Raw genomic sequence first — 14476 nt, 5'->3', positions numbered from 1 at the left:
ATAATCTTAACTCTGCATCTAGAGTTATTTCAAGATACTTGAGATTAGAAGTTTGTCTAATTTCTGAACCTTATAGCTTAAAATAGGATGAAACGAGCTTCTTTTTTTCCTGTCTGTTGAGAAAACACAAAAGTTTGTTTTGTCTGGATTAATTTTAAGCTTAAGATGTTTTGACCAGATTTCAATGCCCTTCATACAGATATTAAGAGCTCTTTGTGAGACTTCGAGATTTGAGTGGGTGTGCCAGACTGCAATATCATTGGCATAACAGGCAATGTTTATTTCTTTACTGATGTGGAGGTCTATTGTATTCATGTACAGAAAAAAAAGAAGAGGGCTAAGTACGGAGCCTTGAGGAACTCCAGCCCAGGTATGGTGAATGGTGGAGAAATCGCCATTAACCCTGACTTTAAATCTTCCTTTCCTGATAAAATCATTGATCCAGATTAGAGCACTTGAAGTAATGCCTGTTTTGTGTAGGATGTTGATCAGCTTCTGCCTTCAGACTCTGTCGAAAGCAACCGAGAGATCAAGAAGAACCATGGTAGTTTTCTTATGGAGTTTGTTCTGGAAGCCGTCAATAATCGATTGGTAAAGATAGAAAAGCTGATCGACGGTGCTGTGATTGGCTCTATATGCGGTCTGGTACGAGTACAAAATATTGTACTCAGTGATCCAATTCATCAGTCTAGAATAAATGATGCGCTCCATAAGTTTGCGCAGAATGAAGCCGTACGTACTTGACTAATTGCACAATTTATTTAAAATACATATAAGCTTAATAATAATTAAACTAATACTGCATTGAACATTAGGAGGTCTCACTTAATGTTTAAAATGTTAATAACAATAAATTTATTATTTTGTGGTAACAAAAATATTTTGTGGCTTACAACAAAAAATTACAATATAAGTATCATTTCTTTAAAAAATTGCCTGTATCACCAAATCCTTTAATCTTCGGCGGTATTTTTTTCCTCACTAGAATATACTACATATGGTAATACATAGTTAAAATAATACCAGTTAGGTGGAGCTAAAAGCAGAGAAAATATTTCAACTTTTCACTTTGCCTCGTTATTTCACTTTACCCCATGTTCCCCTACTTAAAATAAATGATCATAGTATAACTACTACTAAATTATATTTTACATAAAATATACACTAAATAACACAAATTATTTCCCGAAATACCTGTAAGAATATACAATATGTGAATTAAAAGATAACATTGTTGGAATAATTGTGTAGTAAATTTATAATCCTTTGTTATATTGCAAAAGATATATGTCCCTCAATAATTTTCCAAAGATTTTACAAATTGAGATTGAACAATTGAATTCCCTGTTCTGCTTTCTATTTTTTTTTTTTTTTTTGGTAGAATTTTGTACCCGAAATGAATCAAAAACAACTGCACGGCGGTGATAATATATACGTTAACATCATCGTTTGTGGCTTCATGCGAGCCTATATCGTGTTTTATAAATCTGACAAATTGAAAAATAATTAAAATTTAAATACTGGAAGAGTTGAATTATTTTATGCCTCCCCCCTTTTTTTTCTTATTCTCTTAATAACAGGGGCTGAAAGCAGAGTTTTCGACTGAAGGAAACAGTCCACTTACTACTTGTAATTTTATGTTTTACTTCCTTTCCTTAAAAACTTATTTTAATGTTCTCCTAAAAGTCGTTTTTTCAAAATTTAACTATTTCAGCATCAATTCCATACTATATATCCTAACATATTGCTCTTCAAAAATCTATCCAACGCATTAGATTGAATTTTAGAAAATCAATATGTTTTTAGTTTTTTTATTGTATAGTTGCAGAATGGCTCCTGCAGAATTTCTTTCTAAATTTAATTTTATCTCGGCGTACTCGAAGTTTTTTGAAAGCTTTACCAACTTTGAATCGTTACAGAAACCTGTTTTAGTGCTGAAAAATCTTTAAACACTTCTTTTATTGAAGGAAGAAAGTGATTTCAAACTTTAAAGCTAAAAGGTAACTAGATAAAGGTAAAACACGCGTAAATCTTAAATGTCTTTGTTCAACCGTCAAAGATGTTCAATCCAATAAAGCGCAGTGAAGTGTATTAAATATTTTTTTCCTTTCAATTTTTAGCAGAACGTATTTTAAGTAAAATATTTGCCGAATTCAAATTGACTATGTGTATCTATTAAATAGTCAGTTAAGTAAAGCAGTTCAGGATATATTTTAAAATGCTCTCCTTTTAAATGCTTTGCTCACATTCTAATAATTATGTAACATCCAAAGGCATAAAGCTAAAGAAATGCACATAACGTGTTTTTCGGTTATCCAAAATCAATTAGCAAGAATTGTAAAAGCCGTTTTACAAGAACTATAACTATGGTTAAAAGTCATCTACAACAGAGGGCAACTCTAAAGTCAATCAAAACTGGATGTAAAATAAATCAACAAAAGTAATGAGATTCTGAAAAAAAAAATAAATAAAATAATAAATAAATAATATATTTTTAACAAATATTTCTGTTGTTGTTGCTTAAACCACTCGGGTACTCGCGCTACAGTACACAATGCTATCCGATTTAAGAGAGGGAAGTACGACTTCCTTTTTATAGAGTAAAACCCCACTAAGGCGGATGTCAGACTTAGCTCAGAAAGTACACGAAAAAACCGTTTTACAAGAACTATAACCATGGTTAAAAGTAATCTACAACGGAGGGTAACTCTGAAACCAATCAAAAATGTGATGAAAACTAAGTCAACAAAAATTGTGATATTTAAACCAAACAAAACAAAAGACCTGTCATCCTCTTCCCCCAATCAACTGTAATTTGAATTCCGAAATTTTGAATTCAGATTATGTTTTTTGCAATCATGAGTTGCGACAAGACTCTACTCATTAGAATTATTGTTTCTAGAAACGGCTCCCCACCCCCCCCCCCCCCCCTCCTAAGGATGTCCCACCTCCTGGGTGGTTAGGTATATATAGTTGAGTGTGTGTAGGCTTACGTGTGTGCAGTTAGGCGTGTGTATGTGTGTAAAGGCGCTCGCGTTTGTGTGAGTCTGTATGTGTACGTATGAGCATGCGTGTGTAGGATATGGACGCCATCACTCAGCAGAAGTGGATTCCGGGGGACAGTGCTCAGGACCAGAGGAGCCGAGTTGCGACAAGACCCTACTCATTGGAGTTATTGTTTCTAGAAACGCACCCCCCCAAGCATATCCCTCCTCCTGGTTGGTTACGTGTGTAAAGTTGAGTGTGTGTGTAGGCTTACGTGTGTGCACGTAGGTGTGTGCGTGTATGCGTGTAAAAGCGCGCGCGCGTATGAAAATGTAAATGTGTATGAGCAATTGAGCATGCGTCTGTAGGACATGGACGCCAACGTCCAGCAGAAGTGGATATTGAGGGACAATGCTCAGGACCAGAGGAGCCGCGCCGGTGGGCGGTGGTGCTGCAGAGGCCCCTGGTTCAAGCTGAAAAAGGAACCACAACATCAAGGATGGTCAAGTGAGAAAGTGAGAACAATAAGCAATCGTGATTGCTAAAAAAAAAATTAATTAATAAATTAATTTGAATTCTGACATTTTGAATTCAAATTATATATTTCGCAAACACGAGTTGCGACAGTACCCTATTCATTGGAGTTATTGTTTCTAGAAACGTATCCTGTCCCCCAAGCTTGCCCCTCCTCCTGCGTGGTTACGTGTGTATAGTTGTGCGTGCATGCATTTGTAGGCTTGTGTGTGTGCATAGACCTGTGTGTATGCACGTAGGCGTGTGTGTACCGGACATGGAGCCCTACGACCAGGAAAAGCGGATAGCTCACGACCGGGGGACAGCCGCCACGCTGCCTGCAGAGACCGGTGGGCGCCGGTGGTGCTGCAGAGCCGCTGATCTAAGCTGAAAAAGGAACCACAACGTCAAGAACGGTCAAATGAGAACAATAAGCAATCGTGATTGCTCAAAAAACTAAATGGTTTTGGAAAAATGTTTTTGTAGTTCTTGCTTAAACCTTCGGATATTCGACGCTCGAGTTGACAGTGCTGAGCAATTTAAGGCAAGGAAGTACGACTTCCGTTTACCAACTACGACAAATCTGGATGTCAGATTTAGCTCAAACAGCATATGATAGTTGAAAGCACCGTCTATCAGAATTTCAATATTTTTATCCAAAACTGAAACCGAACAACTTATGGTTCAGAATAGTCCAAAGGCATTGATTTGGAATGGAAACTTGACTGAATGAGGAATTTGTGGCCACGGCATATTTACCGTGCTAATGTCGCTACTAGAGAACAAGGATCATCTTCAATCGATTGTCATCGAACCCGGAATTCTCCAGTTGCAAAAACCTACGCCTCACCAATTAGCAGACCAGTGACTTTTTTAATAAATACTTAAACTTTTGCTGTGTTCTTGTGTTAAACTGCAGAACTTAGTTCAGTGGCTTAGTTGTCAAATAAACGCGATGATGATGGTAATATTAATAATAATAATAAGATCAATAAGAGTAACAATGGTGAGGATGATGTTGCTGACGACAATGACGACGGCATCAGCTACAACACAATAGCCAAAATAAATAATAATAATAGTGATGATGAAAAAAAAAATAGTTAATGAAGTTTTTAATTACTAGGTTTTTAAAACGAACTAAAATGTATAAAACAATTTATTTAAGCTTGATTGATTTAAAACCTCATTCAGTTTAAAAATTTCTAACAGATTGTCTCAAATATTTGTGATTGTTAGTTTTTAAAAGTGAACAAAATACTTGTAAGACCTAAAAAGAAAAATATGAGACGCACGGAAGAATGCATTTATAATTTTACTAACAATTTTATCAGTCTGCAAAAAGTATTAGCTGAAGTGTACGTTTTTGTTTTTGATAACTTTTCATTACACTTATAGTTGTACATGCGCCCCATGGTTTTTCTTCTAAAGTTTACAAGTATTTTGATAGGTATTAGAAACTCATAATCACAAATTTTCCAGACAATCTGTAAGAAATACAAAAACAATAAGAGGCTTTAAATCTACAAGAAGCTTAAAGAAAATAGTTTATACTATTTAGTTTAGTTTAAGAACATGGTACTTTAAAACGCTTTTATTTTATTGATTATTTTCTTCTTTTAAGTATTGTGTGTCTCACATGTTCGATTTAATTTTATATACTTCGATCCGACTATGACTCAGACATTAAAATTGACAATGACGTAGTTCGGTAAATTTATTCAGTCGATAAAATAAGCTTAAATAATAAACTGCACCAAAAATAGCATTGTAACCGTAAAAAAGAACATTTAACTTATTTCAATTTCTACGTACAACATAAGTTCAATACAAGTAGAATATTTTTTACGTAGAAATATAAAAGATCCCATACATTTATTTTTTTGCGAATGAACTGGAAACATACGGATGATTGCAAACATATACCGGAGATGAACTAAGAAGAAAGAAATATCTACTGAAAAGTTGCAGTTCAACCTAACATGTTATTCACAGTTTCCAACTTTATTGAAAGTGCACCACAATCTTGAAATGCCCCTTGCATATACAAACTGCTATACTTACGGATATTGCTTTAAAAAATTTTGACACATTGTAATAAAATCATTGTTCACCAATGACCCTGATCAACAATGCATGTTCAATTGAAGGCTCACCTATATTTTAGCGTGAAATTAGTAAAAACAATTATAATTCACGTTGTAATTACCTTGGAATGTTGGAATTTTTTTATCTGATGCAGAAATAAGGGGTTTCTATGGATATTAATTTTAAATTTGTGTTTGATTTTCCTCGGTCGCACATTAGAAGATTTGTGCAAAATCATTGATTACGATTGAAATGAAGGACGGATCCAGAAATGTTTCAAGGAGTGGGAGGTTGATTTTTTAAACTGACCTCTTACTACGTATTTGGTTTACACATGCTCGAAAGGGGTAGGGGGCAGCTGCAGCATTTTTTTTTTTCTAAATTTTAAATCAACTAAAATATAGAGGCTTATCCAAGGAGATCTCCGAATCTATTCCTTCCCTCTTCCATTAAAAGACGCATTCTAAAATTGTACTTTAGAACTTCAATTTCGTAATAATTCCGGATACATGTTTTGAAACCCCCTCCCCTAAAACCATCGAAGATCGACTAAAAGTACGCTTTTTTAAACTTCAGTTTCGAAAAACTACCAGAGGAAGAAGTTGCGGAACCCATTCCTTACCCTAACTCTACCAGAGATGTTTACAATCGCATCTTTAAAGCGAGTAAAATTTTGAAAAATACATGCGGGGAGGCCTCCAGACTGCTCCTCTAAACATGCCTAAAGATCATCTGAAATTGCCTTTCTGAAAATTCAATTCTAAAAAGTCTCCGGTTGGGAGAATTAAATCCATTTCTTTGTTTAATGTTTTCAAAGTTGGCCTATACTTGGGTTTTATGATTTCCATTCGGAAAAATTACCAATGTAGGGTCTCAGAAGGGATGGGCGATCGCCCCTCACTTGTATCCGTCCTTCATTGGAATAAACTTATAATTAATGGTTAGAAATGAATTCGATTATATAGAGTACTAGTGGTACCCGCGCAGCTTTGCCCGTAATAGAAAAATTAAAAATTCTTTTGGTTCGCCTGTATATTTACAAATAATGTATAGTGAATTTTATCGCCAGTTGGCTTGTACCCATGTTACGGTTCCACGTTATGATAATTTCGTAATTTACTCGTCCATCTTATGATATTTTTGTTCTTAAAAATGGAATAGAAAAATAACCACATCGAATTTTCGAAAAATCGCTTTGAGGTGCACAAATCCATGCTACAAACTAACTTTGTGCCGAATTTCATGAAAATCGGCCGAACGGTCTAGGCGCTATGCGCGTCATAGAGATCCTGACAGACAGAGAGACTTTCAGCTTTATTATTAGTAAAGATTGCAATGTCATCAGGTCTGATGTTACATACAAGGTTTCAAAAAAAAATCCGTTCACAGGAAGTGCGTAAAAATTGAGTTACACGGTTTCACCCGAACATGCAAACACCAAACCAAGTTTATAAAAACACAAGTTATGAGTATTTTCAATTAGCACAAAAGATGAAAATATACACTGGCTCCCAAAAGTGTTCGTACACCTACGACTTTCAATGCAATAGGCCTCTATCCATTAGTTAGAATTAATATTTCGGAATAGATATTTAATTATAAGATTTATGATCAATTTTCAACAAAACTACATGAATTTTTTTTTTTAAATATTGAAACTTAATTTTTTAAAAATCAAAAACCAAAAAGTGTCGGAAATTTTATCTCACAAAAGTCTTCGTACACTTAAAAAATGTCTACAGTGGCTCCCAAAAGTCTTCGTCCACTTTGAAATTGTTTAGTAAAACCAAAATAACTCGAAACTGAATTCGAATATGAGGTCCAATATTTTTTCACATCATTCCTATGTCATTCTATATACAACCCATTGGTTTTTTGAAAATATTGACGGATCTTCTTTTTGAAATGGGTCAGAAAACGAAGAGACAGAGAAATAACAAGCCACAAAAGTCATCGTACACTCAAATATTTTCGAATAAATTCATGATTGAAATTATCATATGCCGTTTTATTAATATTTTTGCATTGTGTTGACCCTTATAAGTCATTTGGCTTTAATTTTTTGTTTATTTATTCCTTAATATTGTGCTTATTACTGTAAAATGCTGGTATTCGTAAAAAAAACCGCAAACACCGTTCAAAATTTGAATTTTTTCCCCCACAGTAGTGGTAAATTGGTTTGAAATGTCTCTAAATTAGTTAATTTATTTGTTTGTATAGTAAAATGCTTGATAAAATGCTTTAATGAAAGGAATCGGACCGAAAATAAGGTAAGAAAAGGTCAACCGGCAAAGTTGACAAAACGTGATCGGAGATTTGAAGTTAAAAAATTTATGAAAAATATACATTTGAGTGCTGTAAAAGTTTCTGCAGAGTTAAATGAAAGATTTTACATTTAATTTTCACCTAAAATTGTTCGCCAAGTTCTCTGATTAGCTGGATTAAATGGGACCTCTTCCCACAGAAATTTTCTTGGTCGTGCGAAAAACAGGAAGCTTACGCTTTTCGTTGCAAAATCAATGATAAATAAGCTAAAAACGTTTTAGAATCACGTCTCATTTACAGATAAAAATTAATTCAATATTTTTGGTTAAATTGTTGTATAACTGCAAGTAGAAGAAAAAAATTAGGAACTTAATCTTAAGAACTTATTTGGATCAGTTAATCAGGACGGTGGAGGTGTTCTAATGTGAGGGTGCATATCAGCATCAGGACTTGGTACTTTGGAATTTTTTGATAAAATAATGAATTGTGCTGTTCTTTTAAATATTTTAAAAACCAATTTTGAACTATTAGCCAAAAATTTGGTTATTGGAGACAACTTTGTTTTTTATCAAGATAACGATAAGAAGCACACGGTTTTCAACGTTTGCGTCTAGTGCCTCGAAAATTGTCCTAAAGTTTAGAAAATACCCTCTCAATTTCCAGATTTTAACTTAATGTAACGTATTTAGAGATATCTGGAAACTAGATTACGAAAATAGGGCTTTAAAACGAAAATAGAGCTAGAAACAGTAAGACTCGAAGTGTGGTTGAACACTTACTCTGAAATTACGCAAAAAAAAGAAAGAAAAAGAAAGAAATATATTCCCAGACGTTTAAAAGGTGTTATGAATACTGTATGATATTCTACTAATTAATAAGTTAATCAAAAGTTAGATTATCCAATAATGTATAGACATTTTATAAAGTGTACGAAGACTTTTGTGAGCTAAAATTTCCGGCACTTTTTGGTTTTTGATTTTAAAAAAATTAAGTTTTAATATTTTTTAAAAACTTTTCATGTAGTTTCGTTAAAAATTGATCATAGATCTTATAATTAAATACCTATTCCGAAATATGAATTCTAACCAATGGATTGGGGCCTATTTCGTTGAAAGTCGTAGGTGTACGAAGACTTTTGGGAGCCACTGTATATATTATTGAATAATCTAACTTTTTATTAATTTATTATTTAGTAGAATATCATGCAGTATCAGCAACACCTTTTAAACTTCTGGGAATAGGATTTCATTCGTGTTTCTTTTTTTCTTTGCGTAACTTTTGAGTAAGTGTTCAACCATCACTCCGAGTCTTACTGTTTCTAGCTCTATTTTCGTTTCAAAGCCGTACTTTCATAATCTAGCCTCCAGATATCTCTAAATATGTTCCATTGAGTTCAAATCTGGAGACTGAAGGGGTATTTTCTAAACTTTAGGACAAATTTTGAGTCTCTAGACGCAAACGTTGAAAACCGTTTGCTTCTTATCGTTATCTTGATAAAAAACAAAGTTGTTTCCAATAACCAAATTTTTGGCTAAGAGTTTAAAATTCGTTTTTAAAATATTTAAATGAACAACGTGATTCATTATTTCATCAAAAAATTACAAACTACCAATTCCTGGTGCTCATATGCACCCTCACACAAGAACACCATCACCGTTCTGATGTACTGCTCCAACTAAGTTCTTAAGATTAAATTCCTAATTTCTTTCTTCTATTTACAATTATACAACAATTTAACCAAAAATGTTGAATTTATTTCTATCTGTAAGTAAGAGGTAATTCCAAAACGTTTTGAGCTCATTTATCATTGATTTTGCGACAAAAAGTGAAAGCTTTCTGTTTTTCGCACGGCCAAGAAAATTTCTGCGGGAAGAGGTCAAATTTAATCCAGCTAATCAGAGAACTTGGCGAACAATTTTAGATGAAAATTAAGTGTAAAATGTTTCATTTAACTCTGCAGAAACTTTTACAGCACTCAAATGTATATTTTTCATAAATTTTTTAACTGTAAATCTTCGATCACGCTTTGTCAACTTCGCCGGTTGACCTTTTCTTACCTTGTTTTCGGTTCGATTCTTTTCTTTAAAGCATTTTATCAAGTACTTTCCTATAGAATGGAATAAATTAACTAATTAAGAGACATTTCAAACCAATTTACCGATACTGTGAGGAAAAAATTCAAATTTCGAATGGTGTTTGTGGTTTTTTACGAATACCATCCATTTTAAAGTAATAAGCACAATATTAAAGAATAAATAAACAAAAAATTAAAGCCAAATGACTTTTAAGGGTCAACATAATGCAAAAATAATAAAAAAACAACATATGATAATTTTTAATCATGAATTTATTCGAAAATATTTGAGTGTACGAAGACTTTTGTGGCGTATTATTTCTCTGTCTCTTCTTTTTTTGAGCCATTCCGAAAAGAAGATCCGTCAATATTTTGAAAAAAACTACAGGGTTTTATTTAGAATGACATAGGAATGATGTGAAAAATATTGGACTTCCGATTCGAATTCAGTTTTGCGTTATTTCGATTTTACTAAAAAATTCCAAAGTGTACGAACACTTTTGGGAGCCACTGTATGCATTATCAACTATAATCTGTGCTCACGTTAAAATGAATTACATCTGATCTATATATATAAAAATGGAGTTTGGTAAATTTGTTCCCTAAGATCTCAGAAACTACCCGGCAGATTTGGCTGAAACTTTCACGGTTTGTTCAGTTTGGTACTGGGAAGGTTTATAGACTAGTTGGAAAAAAATCCGATTGCTAGTTTCCTTTTTATTCCAATTTTAGTCCCAATATTCGCATAAATGCCTCAATATGACGGTGAAAAAATACGTTCACATATTAAAATTATGTGTCCATCGAAAGCGCTTATTTTTCTGCTGAAGATGGCACCTGTTAAAAAGTTCTAAGTTGTAAGAAAAACGAGTTATGAGCTTTTTTTGTTCCATGTTCGAAGGCTTTCCTCAACCCAATTCATTATTTAGTGTATCATCTCAACTCCCAGCTCATAGCTAGAATTGTTGATTATTTTTGTGTTTCGTCTGACTGTTTGAGGCTTTTCTCAAGTCAAATCTCAAAGTAACGTTTTTCCCCCAGGATTGGCTAATAATAACTAGATTTGGCTGATTATTTTCCATTTAAACGGAACTTTAGTGTAGTTAATGTTTTTTTTTTTAATTATTTGTGCTGATTGGACACTTAATCATTATCTAATCTAACAGCAGAAACTTCGCCAAAATTTATGCGGAAAGATTTCAGTAGCGGATGCATTTGGCATTTTTTTTTCAACTGTCGCGGTTTTTGAAGCCAAAGACTACGTATTAATGTTTGTCAGCTTTCACCATGTGCACAAAATATCGCCAATCAAAGAATCTTTAAAAACTTTTTTTTACTGTAAAATAATCCAGCAACTAAATTAGGAAAATCCATAAACAGCACAAAAACTACCATTAATGTGACTTCGTGCACAAATTCAAATCATCGCCAAATGTTACTACTTATTTTGGAAACATTTCGGATGAAATTATTTAGCGTCATTTTGTGGTGATCAAAAGTATCTCAGCATCTGGCGACAATATCTCTTTTACAAAAATTAGTAACATGCCGTTTTACAAAGTAAGGAGGGGGAGCATTATCCAAGGTATCCCAAAACGATTCCCGCAAATTCGGTACCATTTTAAATCGCATCAAGAACCTACAATAATTGAAATTTTCCAAAATAACTAAAGCATGGTTAAGGGGATTACGGGCGCGCGGCTACATTTTTTTTAAACAGTTCACATTTCAATAGACATACAAAGAAGATAAGACTCCATGTAAAAAAAAAAAAAAGTATTAACTGATAAATCATTTTAAACATGTGAAGTTTAATTTCATATTTCGGAAATTCTTCAAATTTGTATATGGTTAAATTTTGTGTTTTCGTTTCTAAATGAATACTGTTTTGCTCTTTTTAATTACTTCTACTTTAGTTTTATGAGTAAGGAAGAAGCTAGATTTTAAATCACGTCAAAAAGGTGTGTTTTAAATTCTTTCACTTAAAACAGAAAACAAATGCAAGTAACGATTGTTTCTCATAATTATAGCTAAACCAGGCAACGCCGGGTATTTTTGCAAGTAGACTATATTTGAACTATTTATGTACAATTACAATCAGCTTTTTACATAGAATGGCACATACTTTTTGGTTGATTATGTGAAACTAAAGCACCAAGACTAAATAACTACCAATAAGCATTAATTTAATACCAAGTCATCAGATTCCAATTTAGCTTTAGTTAAAATCCTTAAAAACAATATTTTTTGTTCAACTCTGTTTCCCAAAGAAATCCAAACAATCTTAATTTGGCATGTTCATTTAACGATATAAACTGTATTTTCAAAATAGAAACAGGAAGGAAAAAGAGAGTTATTACAATTCAAAAACTCATCCATGTGACGGGAAAAAGTCCAACAAAATAAACATAATTAGTCGCACATCCTAAGTGTACCAAAATATGAGGCCGGTGAATGATAAACTTACACTACAGTCAAACAACATAGCTAAAGAAACAACTTTCGTACGCTGAAAAGAGTTAAGAACGTTGAATGTAAAAAATAAAAAAAAGGATAGACGATAAAATAAAGGGTATGTCCGAATAGGGCAACCAATTTTAAACTAATTTCAAATGAAATTCCAGATGGAAACGTTGTTTTAAGATTTGGACAGCAGCCAAAAAAATCTCTTTTAAAACAATTATTAGAATTTTACTTGCTCACGCATATGCAAAATGGCAACAGGAAATAAATAAAAATTTCTGAATAACGTTATGTTAATTAACATTTTAATTAATTAACTCCGCTAATTAAAGTCGCACAATTACGAGATTGGTCCTATTGTTTTCTTTGGAAAATTTCGAATTGATCGGTATCTTGTTTGACTCTCGAGTCGCAGCGGTTCTCGAGAAGATCGATCTTCAGACAAACAGACAGACGGACGCGAACAGATTTTAATATTATAGTGAATGGTAATAATAATAACAATAATAATTGCTATACACAAACTTTTTAGTAGATTAACTAGTAGAGTGTGCATTATAAAATATTAGCTAATAGGAGTAATTAAAAGACGATAACCTTTATTTAAAACAAAATTCTTATGTTTTTTTTATTATTATTAATATTATTAGTTTAATACAGGGTTAGCATAAAAGCATATCTCGGTTTTATAAATTTATATTTTATAAACTAGTACATTTACCACTACACATGATACAGAAACAATAAAAAAAAGATAAACTGAGCATACGTAGCTATTTAAACTTGCACGTTCAGCACTAACGTAGGCAGGAATTCCTTCTGGAAAGGGTTTTTGGTCACAATAGTCCTTACCCGTGTATTAGCTACTGTATTAGGATTGGGAACAATGCTGAAACCGATAACTCAGGGGGGTCGGGATGGGGGTTACTCCCCCCTTAAACCCCACTTTGCTGTGCCACCGACGTTTCGCAAAAGTGAATTGGCCGAGCAGTGGATGATTATTTACCCTTTATGCGTTCGCCGGCTAGATCCTCCGGCCCCAATCCTACACCCATGCGTTTTTTTTCCCCAATGGAGTTTCGTCAAAGATAGTGTTTATACACTTATACACCACCATTGACTACAACATTGCAAGAAATGAAAGATCGCCTTGTATATCTATTTTGGGACTTTGATCGTTCTTATTTTGTTTAGCTGTAAATGCGGAAGATTACTTTTCCTTTTCACTGAAGGTGTCACGCTAATTTTTATTCAAAAACAAAATTTGTATAATTATTCTTTATGCTTCTCTCTGATTAACAGAAAACGCTAGGAAATCCAAGTTTTTTCTTCATGCTATAACAATAATAATAATAAAGATAGTAAAAAAAATCAATGTATTTTATTACCTAGAACAGAAATTTTCCAATCGTACTTTTAACTTTTTTGTGAATGTAAAAACGGTACTTATGGTGCTTAAAAAATAAATTTAAAAATAATAAATTAAATTAAAAATGATTGCTGTGAATAAAAACCTTTTATTACTTACAAAAAAAATCTCCAACCAGCCATATATATTTTCCCCACAGTATACTCATAACATTAAAGAAAGAAAAAACGTATCATTGCATGTTCCGAAACTCTGATATTTCCATCATACTTCTAGTGTATCTCTCTTTCAGCTCATAAACGTCAAAGTTCTGCGACGGGAAACGAATGGAAGTTGATGCTGGTTGAAATTTCGTTTTTCCACATTCAGAGTGGACAAGACTTTCTGAAAACGTCCAATCTTTGAGAGAACTGCGATTTGACTGAAACTCCTTTCCTAAGGCTTACCACTTGCATGTGAAATAGGATGTCACTCTCGAGGAAATAGGTTTCCAGGAGTGAGAATTTAAATTTTTATTTTCCCTTTAGATGATTTTTGGAGTCCCGGTGAGATTTAATCAGAAACGGAAAATATTGAAATGTAACTTTGCGATATATTTTGGTCATAAATTTCCTCTTTTTTTTGTAGTTTAGTTTAATAATGTGTATGAAATGTTTATTTATGGTATACGTAAAACTGTTTATTTTATTAAAACTAGAAGTGAAAGGTTTTGCTAGTTT

Source organism: Uloborus diversus, chromosome 4 (assembly GCF_026930045.1).
Source record: "Uloborus diversus isolate 005 chromosome 4, Udiv.v.3.1, whole genome shotgun sequence".
Classification (NCBI taxonomy): domain Eukaryota; kingdom Metazoa; phylum Arthropoda; class Arachnida; order Araneae; family Uloboridae; genus Uloborus; species Uloborus diversus.
The sequence above is the reverse complement of the archived record's forward strand: the minus strand, read 5'-3'. Positions refer to the sequence as shown.